Source organism: Danio rerio, chromosome 8, assembly GCF_052040795.2.
Source record: "Danio rerio strain M-AB ecotype USA chromosome 8, GRCz13ab, whole genome shotgun sequence".
Classification (NCBI taxonomy): Eukaryota; Metazoa; Chordata; class Actinopteri; order Cypriniformes; family Danionidae; genus Danio; species Danio rerio.
The window spans coordinates 36,345,001-36,359,935 of record NC_141028.1 but is presented as its reverse complement, the minus strand read 5'-3'; the positions used below and the strand labels follow the sequence as shown (position 1 = coordinate 36,359,935).

General features: G+C 34.4%; 1 protein-coding gene across 4 annotated transcripts in view; it reads left to right on the top strand.

The window, feature by feature from the left end:
• LOC147835724 (uncharacterized) overlaps positions 1 to 14,935 on the top strand; it is an 83,502-nt gene that overhangs the window by 67,075 nt on the left and 1,492 nt on the right. For 2 of the 4 annotated variants that reach the window (XR_015498141.1, XR_015498136.1), the window contains exon 6: positions 814 to 1,749. The exons of 1 other annotated variant lie outside the window; for it this stretch is intronic. The gene's annotated coding sequence lies outside the window, so the exon portion shown is untranslated. Of the gene's footprint in view, positions 1 to 813; positions 3,019 to 14,935 lie in introns of those variants that run through there. One more of the 4 variants, XR_015498145.1, reaches the window with a different exon arrangement.

Genomic DNA, 14,935 nt, shown 5'->3' with positions numbered 1-14,935 from the left:
CAACTTATCCAGCAAGTTTTAACGCAGCGGATGCCCATCCAGCCGCAACCCATCTCTGGAAAACATCCACACACACATTCACACACACTCAGACAATTTAGCTTACCCAATTCACCTGTACCGCATGTCTTAGGACTGTGGGGGAAACCGGAGCACCCGGAGAAAACCCACGTTTTGCAAACTCCACACAGAAACATGCAAACTCCACACAGAAACGTCAACTGAGCCGAGGTTTGAACCAGCGACCCAGCGAACTTCTTGCTGTGAGGCGACAGCATTACCTACTGCGCCACTGCCTCGCCTGGGTCAAAATTCAGTTTTAAAAATAAAATGAGGTTTCAAACAACTCAATATCTTTATAGTATACACTGTATCAAACGGATAAGTACATAATAATTAAGGGTGGCAGAGTAAGGTTTTGGTTTCATCATTTTCATGTGCCATTTTCACCTTAATGCTAGTTTGTTTGCAGGCTCTGATTAACAGCTTTAACACTATATTAAGACACAATCTGTAGAGCACCCATATCCTGCCCTACATATACTGATACCCTTGTTAGTGTGAGTTAACCTTCCAGTCTTATTAGTGAACTCGCTCTATAATGAGTATTAAGGTTCTCGGCCAGTCAATGATGTATTTTCAGGTGACTACAATTAACAAAAGTGCATATTATTATGTGTTAGAGCAGATAAATGTAGCTGTACAGTATTTTAAACACAAAAATGAGTTTCTAACACAAAGAAGTAGTAATAATGTGTTTTTGTTCATGTGTGTGTTTTGTTCTCTTTTTTGTCTGTGTTCTGCTGCTGTCAGCCTCCAAGGTAACCTTACGTTCAACTGTTGTGCGAAGGTGGCTTTGCCAGATGTACCTGTTTTGATGAGGAGGGAGGATGAAGAAACAGCTGTCCGTACAGATAAAGGAAAAAAAGCAAGAAAATCTGTGCTTTTACTTTTTATAAGTGTTCCGATGCAAAGCGTAGCTCATTCTGCAGAAAATCAAACATTATATAGATCACTGCTGTGCTTATTCAACCTGTTGGATGACTTGTTTCATTTTATGCATGTTATAGCATGCAGGCCAGTGGACTAGTAACTATTATATATCATTATATTGACTGAACAAATCGGTAAGCAGTTATTCAACTAAGGCTAGTGGTTACCTTTCAGAAAATGAGTTTAGTGTGAAGGTCATGTTGGTCAATTAATATTTATGAGCACATGATGATTTTAAGATCGCCTCTGAAACCGACAACAGTTATGCATATCATTGATGTTCCACAATTCAGTGTTATGTGATATTGATTTTATGTAACAAGATCAATAAACAAGTTGTTAGTATTGGATAACTTGCATTTTAGACACAATATTGCCAGGTACTACTGATGAGGAGATATGGGAATGGATTTTTCCGTTTAGTCATTTTCATTAATTTTAGCAAGAATTGTGTTATTTTTAATAGCAACATTTCAGTTTACACAAAATTTTGTTAAAACAAGGAACAAATACTCCTGTATCTTAAAGAATGATGTCTTTACTTTAAAAAGTGGGATTTAAAGTGATTAGTTAACTTTACCTAAAAGAGTGAGTAAATGTGTTGCCTTATTGAAGGGATAGTAACCCTAAAATGAAAATTATGCTAAGATTTACTGACACTTTTAAAACCAACCAGAGTTTTTTTTTTTGCCGTTCAGTTAAACACCAAAAACAATATTTTGAAGAATTCTGGAAACTTGTAACTGACATCCGTGGAAGAAAAAAAAAAATTAAAAAAAAGTTCCGTTTGGGTTTTCTTTTGGTGGATTTTTTTTTGGGTGAGTATTTTTGGGCAAAGCATACCTTAAGTAAATAAAATATGTGCACCGTTCCACTCAGTGGAAATGGGACTAAAGAGAAGAATGCCCACTTGTTTTAGGTAAAGTTACTAATTGTTTTTTACAGTGTAAATCATGCAGAACAATCCTTTGAAATGAACTGATTATGAGGGACCTTTACTGCTTTTAGTTGATCAATGAGTCAGTCAGTCAGTCGTTCATTCTGTCAGTCAGTCAGCCAGTCAGTCAGCACTCGGTCACTTATTCATTCATTCATTCATTCATTCATTCATTCATTCATTCATTCATTCATTCACTCATTCATTCATTCATTCAGTCAGTCAGTCAGTCAGTCAGTCAGTCAGTCAGTCAGTCAGTCAGTCAGTCAGTCAGTCAATCAACAGCAGTGGCCTCTAGTGGATTTACGCAAGAACAGCAGATGCAAATGGCACTCGCGAGAGAAATTCGAGATCTCAAAAAGCATAAAAAAACTGCAAAAAAATGTAGCTCCTGGGACGTATTTGGCACTCTCTAGAAATGGATATAGAGGTACATTTTCAGAATGAGCCTGGGTTGAAACTTGAAGTTAGTGGCTGCATCCAAAATTGGACACTTTTCTTTATGAAAAAGGGAGCTTATCCAAAATAACCAATTTTAGCAGATTAAATTAGGCAAAGCAAAAATAACAACAAAAATCCTAGATGACCTGTATTTTCTAGCAAAAGTCTGTGTTCATCACATTGGCATTTTACTATCACAGGAGGCCACGGTAAAAGAGACAACAATAAATAATAATGACAACAAAACTAGTGTAGTATGCACAGGCTTTATTGATACATATATTGTAATATGAAGCAATTAATTGTCAAAAAGCACCTACTCTGAGAACCGTGTTTGGTCACAGACAGTCAGTTATTGTACTCCTATGAATGAAAGTGTTTTTAATTGAATTGGTTGAGTGAATATTTTAATGACTTACTGCGGCAAACTGCAGCAGTATGGGATTTTGATCTCAGTTCTGTCAACTTTTAATGTTTAAAAGTTAAACAAAGTGACTTTTTTACTAATAGTAATTCAAAACTGCATTTTTTTGGGATGGTCTTGTAATCCAGTATACAATCCGTGTAAACTGAGTTGCTAGTGCTTTTTCTGTTCTGATCAAGCTTTCAGATTGCAACTAAATGTAAATAAAAAGAAAGCATTTATCAATAAGAAGCTAAATGCAACTCTTAATTAATAGAGATTTGTTTTATAGCGTAGTTCCACTTCTGTTGAACTAAATACAGCAAATCTACAAATCCCCGGACAGCACACATTTTATGAGAAGACTTCTATAATCTCTCCTTGAAAGACTGAAGTCCAGTGAATCCAACTAATAGCTGTTGATCTAATGCAAAGAGGTTCACAGTTTTACATTCAAGGGGCCGTTTCTATGGCAACGGCGGATGAGATAAGGGCCCAGAAACGGGCCCCCAAGGGAGTCGTTAGGCATCTGTCTCTTGCCACACCCCTCTTCTTCATCCCATCTCCCTTCAGACCACAAGCACGCAGACAACGCTTAGCTAACAAATTGAAGACGGGTCTCCCTCTCAACCGCGTCCGTCACCTTCCTACTGGGTTGATCAAACATTCGTTCCCCAGCTCACTGGCCGGGAAGTACAGAGACATGCATGCACACATGAACACATACAAAAAAGGTTCTTCAGGGTCCTCTGGGGTTTAGTGGGATGCTAGCACCACTGCCGTTTAGAGAACTTGGTAAAATGATAGTTCACACAAAAATCATCTGCTTACACTTAAGTGTTTCCAAACGTATATATATATATATATATATATATATATATATATATATATATATATATATATATATATATATATATATATATATATATGTATTGCTTTCTATTGAACACAAAATAAGTTATTTTGAAAAATGTTGGAAACCATTAAGATCAATAGTAGGATTATTAAGTAATGTTGTAATAGGATGATGGTAGGATGATCCATAGTAGATCTGATTAGCGGTGTAAATTACCAAATTACAAATACTCAAATTGCTGTAATTGAGTAGTTTTTCTCAGGAATTGTAAGTTACTAAGTTGTTTTAAAAATGTGTACTTTTATTTTGCCTTGAGAACATTTTTAGTGCAATATCAGTACTTTTACTCCATTACTTTCCTTTAACCTGCAGTCACTACTTCATTTTATTCTAGTCTATGGGAATTGGCTTAGTGGAAAAATCAGTTCTTTGATTCCTGTCTAATCAAATCGCGCATAGAAAGTAAAAACCTCAAGACATGATTTTTTTTATAAATGTAGCTAAGTGTTTGAAAGGTGTTTGAAATCATCCAAGAATATGTCCAAATTCTTTACACACACCAGCTCAGAGACTGTTTAGACACTGATGAGAAAATGATGTAAATGATGTGACTAAAAACATGGCTTAAGGGTCTTAAACAATAACTTAATTCACTACAGAATGTTCCGTGTACACATGTCTGCACAAATGTAAACACATCTGCCTTTCTCAGTGTAATACTCAATACTCACTACTCTTGAGTACTTTTAAAAGGTCTACTTTTTACTCATACTTTGAGTAATATTTACAACAGATACTTTTACTCTACCTTCACTACATTCTTGGGCAAGTAATGGTAGTTTTACTTGAGTATGATTTGTCAGTTCTCTTTCCACCACTGGATCTGAATAATCATTTTTGTGGTCAAAAGAAGAAAGAAAGCCAAACAGTTTTGGAACAAGTGAAGAATCAAATAAATGATGACAGAGTTTTCTTTCTTTTTCTTGATCTGTCCATTACAGCTGCTTTATGTTTTTTTAGTAGCTCTCTTTGTATCTTAGTTTAATTGGTCAAAATGTTAAAAACCAACATTAAAATAAAATGTAGATTACATGGTTCTCAACCTTCTGAATCTCCCCCAATATGAAACATTTCCAGGAGCCGCACACAAGACGTTTTGATTATAAAAATGACGAGCATAAAAGTGATTCAAAATCACTTTTGATCTTATAGTAAATACAATTTATTGCAAAGCAACATGAGTGTAATAACCTAACCTAATCTAAAACCCCCTCTCCATTTCACAGTTTGGTGCTGATTACAATACTTACAAACTATCCTACCATTGTACCTTAATAGGTACCTTGTTTCCACTAAGAATGCTGTACAACTCACTACAGTAAAAACAATTTAGTAGGGGTCATCCTACCGGGACTTGCATTTTCACTGCAAACAGTACCCTCACTTGGTTAGCATGGTGTATTCCAGAAAGTTGCAATTGACCTCACTCTTGCTTGAAGACAAAGCCATATGGGTGGCTTAAGGCTGATACTTCTGCATTAAGTGTATGCGTATGCTCCAGCGCAGCCTTCGCGCAGTCGCATAGCCCTCGCCGTGGCACCTCTCAAAATGTAACTACACATCGCAACGACGCATATCGCAAGCTCTGTCATTGGTCAGCTTGGTAGCGATGATGAGTGTGGGTGGGACCAAAAGCCCGTTGGTGTCCAGTCCTGTAAAGGAGCTCCAGATTGAAAGCTTTGTTTTATGTTTACAGTATCTTATAATTAAAGTTGTTTCATGTCCACCTCTTCTCGATTCTGAATGAGCGAGTTTTAGCTACTTGTTCATTAGGTTAGTGTTCGGAAAAGAAAAAAAAAACACACGCAAAGAAACTAAACAAAGAGAAACAGAAACCTTCTGCCAGCTAGCGTTTCGGAAGTGTTATTGCAGAGGAGCACAAACAGCACACATAAGTATTAATGCTCGTTAATGCGCAAGGCATGCGCCATGGATCACTTAGATCACTTGTCGCAGAAGTATAAATCAGCCTTTACATATCGCATATTTTGCACACTCAGTTTCTTTATTCCAAATGTTGATGGACAGCAAGTGCACACAAATAACATGAGGAATTGGCACCTCTTACGCTTTCCACACATTTAAGCATGTGAATGGCCACATGAACAACAATAGAGGACATACAGCAGAGTTCTTGGCATCTGACTGTTTGTCACAAGGAGAGTCAGACTTTGTTTGATTATGGTTCATTACTGTGCGCTTTTATGCTTCATGTATTGTCGTTTTCTTGTCTTGTTGCACGTACTGGAGAAAATTATCTGTAAACCTATAGCATTCAACAGCTACGCTAACTCCAAGCTTTTAGTAGAATACTATTGTGCTAGTAGTCACTTTTGGTATTTTGGTACTTCTGACTGTGGAAATGGAAGTAAACTGCATATTATACTATACCAAAGCATATCGCTTGCTCAATGAAAACTAGCCATTACAAAGCACTTCTCCTGTGATTATGAGCCAATAAACTGCTTTTAGCTGCATTTGTTTCGAGCACATGCACAAACAGGTTTGCATCAGGGTTTGAGACTGACGGACACTTTTTTACGGCAGGAAAATCCCCCTCAATTGTCCTCCTCCATTACAGGCAGTGTCTCAGTTAGGCTCGGTTGCTCGAGGAGTTGAACCTCCGCAGTATAATTCCCTCATGAAGTTAGACGTGGAGAGGCCTGTCAGAGGCAGAGTTCATCAGAGCGCCGCGATTAGACATTCGCAGGTATCTGTAAGGGGCACTCATGCTCCACTGGCTCTCAATGCACCTTCCCTTCTCAATATGTTCCAATCAAGACGCTTTTCTATTCCGCCTTGCCGATAAGAGCGAAAGCCGCGCGTGTGTTCCCCGCGTGAGCGACTCCATTTAACTAATGCAATGACGAGCAACAAAAGATCAAGTGTCCTGAGCAGTGGTAAAAATAGGCTTGTTGAAATGGATGATGATGACCATTCAAAGGCCGCTATCTTCCATTGCTGTCATACAGGAGCGTGTAGAGAGTAGTTTTTCATTAACTCTGACAAGCCTTTTTATGTGTATCCTCATTAAAGGGAGTATGGATTCATTACCAGGCTTGTCTTTTTGATGAAAGTCGACCACCCATTGTTCTTAACGTCTAGGCTACAGAGACGCGGCGAGTGAATGAAAAAAATTAATTCCTCCCCCCGTTTCATTAAAAGATGTAACTTGGATCGTTTTATTTTGCCTGGCGCCTTTCAAGTCTGAATCTTGGTCCAGTGCTCTTGGTAGACGCCATTAGGGTGTTTGTGGAGGAGCTTCACCCATCAGGATTGAATTATTCCTGCGGATTCGCCATTGTCGAAGCTTGACAGTTGACGTATGGTTTGATTCTGCCGACTGATATTCCTCTGCGCAATTAAAAGTTGCCCCCCCCCCTCTCCTTTCTAATGCAGACAATGCATTATTTGTTTTGCTGTTTATTAAAGTCTTACACATTTTAATTAGCTGTCATGCTAGTCTCTCAGGTTGTTCGCCGTACAGTGAGAATTAGTTTCTATTTAATGATCAGGACTTCATGGCTGTGTGGTTTATAAGGAACATCCAGTAAGTCATTTTTAATTGAGATGAGGCAATACTGTAGTCGCTGTAAACAAGTAATGAACTGTAGCATGTCATCTTTGGAAATTTGAAAAGGCAAGCTCATTTTTCACGACGGATTATGAATGATTTAAATCTCCTCGTCGCCTCCGAACACCTTCGCTAAATAAAATGTGGTCAATGTCCGTAAAAAAAAAGAAGAAGAAGAAAAAAGATGCCACGAAAATTGCTACAAGTACAGTTTAATTGAAAATAGTGAAACATGAGTGGAGGATTTCAGGATATAATTAAAATTGTTATCATGAGTGGTAAATGCTCAAAGAATGGAGCAAGTGATGCAGCAAGCTGTTGTTTTCTTTCAAGTCAAAGTGCTAAAAACACCATTTACAGTTGAAATAAGCTAATCATTTTGAAGAATTAAGGTTTAGTACATGCATTTTGAATTAGAAGAGGAATAACACTTTAGAAATGAAATTGTGATCTGTGCCCTGTGAACGTTTCTGATCAAGGTAAATTGGTCACTCAAACAAACATTAATCTAAAATTATAATTATTTATTGCAATTAAATATTTAAATACCTGTTATCACATAAATGGTATCACAAAATAAATATTTTGCATAAATATTTTACTGAATTGTATTTAAAAACAGTATTTAAGGAGTCTCTCTATAAAGAAATATATTATTTAATATTGAAGAAGTCATTTAACAGTTAATGTTAATTATTTTATGATTTAAAACATATTATTTCTCTATATTATTTTTTGTATTTTAGCATAGGCCAGATTTAGTTTTTGCATACAAATATATGTTATTTTGAAAGACAGTGAGATGTTATTTTACCCATATTTTGGCTTCTATCTTGAAACATTTTAGTAGGCACTTTACTTGCATTTATTGCATGCAGACATCTAAATGATCTAAAAAGATCTCATGGACACCTTAAATATATATATATATATATATATATATATATATATATATATATATATATATATATATATATATATATATATATATATATATATATTCGAGCAGTTAAACCCATGGCAGTGGTTTAAGAGCACATCCCTGACCACTACAGATAGATGGCGGATGTGAGAGACAATAACAGATCCATCACGTCCTCCGGCTGCTTTTTTTTTTCAGCCTCATTGGCTGTAGTGTGTACATAAACCCTGGTTGAAACGCGCTGTCCATCAAGCAAACGGCACATTATTTTCCTACGATGCACTTCTGCTAACACGCTTCCATTCATTTTCAAAATACCCTGTTTTTACGAGTCTCCGTCTGCCCTCAGAGAAGCACAATGATCGTCCTGACAAAGACCTGCATTTTTTACTGGATTATCATTATTCATTTTCAGACATTGGAAAGGGTTTTATCTTGAGAGCAGTGTGTAAATGGGGTGGTGGAAGACAGTGATACTGTGTTTTGTTTTGTAAAAACACATTTCAGTCATTTTTTTCTGTACCGTTTTACTTTTTTATTGCATGATGAATGTTTTAATACTGAATAGATGTTAATGTTAAGTAAGAAAGCTAATAGATTTTACTATTTTTTGATTCATAATTGGGCTATGGACTTTTTAACATAAATGTTTCATCATCCTGAACATTTAGTTAAATTTTATTATTCTGTTTCTATTTTATTCTTACCTTTTGAGGCAGTAAATAAATATTTGGTTTATTGACTTATTAATCCAGTTGCTCACTTTAGCTGATATTAATCCTTCACTGAATGCATGATGAATGTTTTAATACTGAATAAATTCTAATATTAAGTAAGACAGCTAATAGATTAGATTTTTTTTATTCAAAAGTGAGCTATGAACTTTTTAACATAAATATTTAAAAACATCCTGAATGTTACGTTCGATTTTATTACTCTGTTTTGTATTTATTTAAAATTTTAAAGCTTTTATCATTTAATGTTTTTATGTCTTTGTTGATTTAGAATTTATATGTACTTTAAACTCAGAGTTAGTTTCTTTAGTTTCTTTATTTTTGGGAGTTTATTTCAGTGTTATTTCAGACTTAATTTGAGAATTTTATTAATTAGACTTAATATTTTCTGTATCACTTTAGGTCACAATTCACGGCATTAACAAACCACTAACTAACACTGCTAGCTAGTGTTAGTTAATAGAAGTTGGGTTTAGGTTTTGGAAAGGATTAGATATGTAGATCAAAACTACTAACGAACAGTTAACATCTTAATATTCAACAGGTAATAAGCAAGAAGTTATTACCATGAATTGTGACTTAAACTTTGTGTTATCATATTTTCCATTTGATTTTTTTTTATTAATGCCTATGCCTAATAATGCCTATATTAAAGTGTAAATATTTATTTATTTTTTGTTTTAGTTCTTTTGTAGTGTATTTAAGTTAAAACTGGCTAAAATAAATGAAATAAAATGATTTAATAACATTGAACTATTGAATTAGACATGTAAATTTGTAGAACAAATTCTTGCAGTTTATAGATTTTTTTAAAGCATAGTCTGCAAAGTCTGCAATAAAATAATATTTAATACAAAATGTGACAAATAAATGCATGTATTATTATTTTTATTTCATCTATATTATATTATATTATATTATATTATATTATATTATATTATATTATATTATATTATATTATATTATATTATATTATATTATATTATATTATATTATATTATATTTAGTGCTGGGCAGAAATTATTCATGATTAATCACATTTATAAATGTTTGTTTTGACTTAAAATATGCGTATGTACTCTGTATATTTATGTATACTTAATTACACACATGCATGCATATATTTGAGAATTGTTTATTTATTTTTAGATATAATATAGATATGTATATAATACAAATTATAGATACATTTAATTATCTATGCAACAAAATAATTTTGCAAAGTTTGCTTTCTATATATATGTATCACATATACAAAATAATAATATATATAATGCACATGTGTCGAAACAAATTTTTATTTTGGATGGGATTAATCAGGAGGGATTAATCATTAGTGCACAGCACTAATCAAATTATAAGAATGAAGCCAATAAATACGTAGTGTTAGATAGATTTTGTTAGAATAGGACATGCAAACTTCTGAGGCAGTAAATAAAACCTGATTTTGGTTCATTGACTTATCAATCCAGTGAGCTGCTCACTTGAGCTGATATTAATCCTTGGCTGAATGACACCAAGCAGGAGATAAAATCGTAGGTAAACCTAAACCCAAACTCACACTGCGAATCTGGCACATTGCCTTTCTCATTTTGACACACAAACGCGTCAGTCTTCCACCTCTCCCGTCTCCACCTCGCCGGTTTAGGGGCCAAGCAGAGGCAGGCAGCCTTGTTTTAGAAACAGATGATAAATAAATCAAAGTGCACTAAGCACTGCTTCCACATGGCAATCGGCCTCCTTCATAGCGTCTGCACCTCATCAATCACGCCATTGTCTGCCTGAAAGCCGAGCCTTGTAAATGTCATCTCCACTCAAACCCAAGGAGAGGCGAATCAGAAACGCACCCGCTGAAGAGGGTCTCGCTCACACACGCATATAGACACGCACACACATACACACACTTTTTTTTTTTAATTGAGTAGTGTAATTAAAGTAAAAAACCTGTCCGGACTGTCTTTTGACAGGACAGATGAAGACCCCTTTTAATAGGGCTATGAAACATATTTGTTAAAAGGGATGAGGCAATATGTGGGCATATGATTGGTTGCCCTTATGTGTCAGAGTCTACGTTTATGATTAAAACCCAGCGAAATGAGGCCCGGTATTCAATTACACAAAAAACTGTAAAGAGATGCCTGTGGAAGAATGAAGGATAATTGTTTTTATTCCGTGATGGCAATGTGAAGTAGATTAAATCTTGTTATTGTTTATTTGTACACTTTGAGTCTGTTTAGGGGTTTTGGAGGGGGGTTATGTGTGCTATTAAGATAGTTCAAACATTTGGATTACTAATTAAAAGTAGACTAAAGGTGTCTTGTGATTATAGGGTCCCTATGTAGTGCACACTCTGCAAGGAGGATGTTCAGTCCGGTGACTCAGATAAGATAATTCAGGTGTGATTACATAATTGATTTGATTTATTTATTTCTGAACAGAAATATCATACATAAAACATCATTAACGAAAAATACATTTCAACATGTTTGAAAAAAGAGTGGGATGAATACAAGCTTATTATTTTCCCACCCATTACCACATATCTCAGTTGTCTATACTTCAACTTATTTCTTCTTTTGCTTATCTCTTCTTTTTACATGAGACATATTTTATCCTTTTAGCAACTTTGACAAATTGTATGTTTGATTCCATTTGTACCTTTACATTTTGTAACATAGACCCCCCCAAAAAATAGTACTGCAAATAGCCATTAATTAAAATGTCATCATACCTTTATCCTTTTTTTAAACACCTTTATCATTATATTCCTTTATTAATATATATTTATACAACTTTTTAAAATTGAATATTATCCCGACATTGTTTGAGAGTCTGATCCAGACTGTTCCATAATTTCACACCGCAGACAGACATACACAAACTTTTTAAGGTTGTTCTTGTTTTCAACCTCCTGAAATTTTGAACTGTAATATAATAAAATTGAATATTATTGATCAGTATAGTGGTGTTCGGAAATTCATTCACATTATAGGTGGTAGTTATTATTCATAATTTATCCATTATGTCATTTATTCATTCACTGTAAAAAATGCAGGGTTCCACAAAATTCATTTATGTTGTCCCAACACAAATTGATTACGTTAACCTAACACAATTGACAAATTTATGTGAATTGAACATAAAAAATTAAGTTTCCCAATGAAATCTAAAAAAATTGTTGTTTCAGCTCATTTTAAGTAAGTAATTTGAACAAGCAAAAAAAAAAAAAAAAAAAAAAAAACTATTTGAGTGTTCATTCATTTCCCTTCAGCTTAGTTTCTTATTTATGAGTGTTCACCATAGTGGAATGAACGGCCTATCCAATATGTCCTTTTTTAAAATACATTTTTTTTTTATCCATGCTTCTAAGTTTGAGGGCATGATAGATAAGTTCAAAAGTAACCTAAAAGTAATCCAAAGGATACATTACACAAAATATGCTGTCTTGATTACATTACGGACTAAAGTTTGATAAATGCTAATAATTTTAAAAATGAATAAATACGGGGCGTCATGGTGGCTGGAAGGGCATCCCCTGCATAAAACATGTGCTGGATAAGTTGACGGTTCATTCCACTGTGGCAATCCCTGAATAAAAAAGCAACTAAGCTGAAAAGAAAACGAATGAATAAATGAATGAATGAATGAATGAATGAATAAATAAAAATGTAATAATAACAATAATAATCATTTATCATCCATCCATCATTCAGCAGTGATACACAGAATTTTACACTGAAATTTCAAATCAATGCTGTTAATTTAATGTATTTATTGATCAAAGTATCTTTAAACTGTACAATATCTAACCCCCCTTCCCAAAAATGAAGTTATTTTTAACATAGTAATAATTTTATCAAAATAATACAGCATTAAATGAGCATATTTGAATGATCTCTGAATGATTATGAGACACTTTTTCCACCCACAGAAATAAATTACATTTTAAAATATGTATTAAAGACAGATTTAAAACTGTAAAACTTTAAAATATTACAGTTTTACTGTATTCAATCTGATGTAGCCACAGTCAGCATACGTTCATTAGTTTTATTAGTAATTAATTACTTTCTATTAGTCACATATTAGAAGACAATTGCATTATTCATTCATTTATTCATTCATTCATTCATTTTCCTTCTGCTTAGATTCTTTTCAGAGGTTGCCACAGCAGAATGAACCACCAACTATTCTGGCATATGTTTTACGCAGCGAATGCCCTTCCAGCCGCAACCCAGTACTGGGAAACATCTATACACTTTCATTCACATACACCACAAGCAATTTAGTTTATTCAATTCATTTATACCATGTCTGTGGATTGTGGGGGGAACCCGAGCACCCGGAGAAAACTCAATTAAACACGATATTACCGTTACAGTGTTTGATATATAAATGTTAAAAATGCATTTTGTTTTATTAGATTTAGTCTAATTGCCATATCATGTACTTGAACGTGCAGAACTTGTGTAGGTGAGTGAAAATAAATAAACAAGCAAATGTGTAAAAAAAAATCAATAAATAAAAGCTATATTTCTCTCTCCACATACTGTAAACTCATATATAAATGTATGAATGTTCCCTCATGCCCTTCTGACTGAACATTTTGACTGCTTCCCATCTGAAGTTTCCCTTTAGATGACCCTGACATGATGTAGTACGGTATAGGGATCACTAGAAGAAAACCGGGTCAGTTTATTAACATTTTTTGTTAACACACCTTCCTGGACTAGTTTTATTTATTTTAATGTTATCACCCTCCACAATCGCCATCAACATCCTGCCATTTTTTTAATTCGCAAACCCCTTCAGTTGCGCCCATATTGGGGCAGCACACCGGTGGGCGACCCTCCAGAGATCTGACCCCTCACTGCGGATCAATAGGACAGGGGTCCCCAAATAAATCATGATGCTCAACTGCTGTCTGTCAAACACACAGACAGCACTCTGCTTTATGGCAGCGCTCAGTGTTATTGCAATCTTTTGATAGCCGCAGCTAATTTATCTGATTGCCGGAACACCTCGCTCTTTCCACCTCTGATGCAAAAGTCTGCTAAACCACAGCAAGAAGCGCTAAAATTGATTTACAGGCACTGTCAATAACACCGCCGCTCATCATTGAGCCTGTTTGTGAATATGGAAGCCATCTTTACATTTCAGAATAATAACGTCCATAGGGAACAAGGAAATAAAACTATGTTAGACATGCATTTTTTACTCATTTGATGTTCTTAATACCTTTATTCACCTTGTGGTGTGGTTTCTAAGCAGTTAATACAGCAGTTTGTATTATTATAATTTTTTTGTAATTAATATGCACTACAGACTTCTAATGCTCACCATGGCTGTGTCTGTGTGATTAATAATACAATACCAGTAATATTGTGAATAAGGATTACAATTTAGAGTAACATTTCTTGTATGTTAATGCATGTTTTATTTATTTTTCAATTATGATTATTACTTAATTTATTTATTATAATACAAAAAGTGATTTATTTCTGTAATGAAAAAGTGCCACATGATTGTTCAGAAAAATATACAATGCTGAATTTAGAATGTTGTTATTAGATGGATAAGAAATGTGTATGAAAATTTAATGATTTTGTAACTTTATTTTCTGATAATAGAAATCTATAATCTAGACTGTTTGTGGGTATTTAGAGTACTTTTGGATTGAATTACATTTTGGATTACTTTTATCCATCCATTTCTTGCTGAGTGAATAAAAATACCTTATAATAGTTACAGATTACATCTTGAATTGGATTACTTTTTGAATAACCATCCACCCATCCATTCATCCATCCATTCATCCATCCATTCATCCATCGTCCGTCCATTCTTCCGTCTGTCTGTCCGACCTTCCAACCATCCATTTCTTGCTAAATGAATAAAAAATACCTTTTAATTATTTCCAGATTATTTTTTGTATTGTATTACTTTTTAGATTAGCATCCATCCACCCATCCATCCATCTATCCATCCATCCATCCATCCATCCATCCATCCATC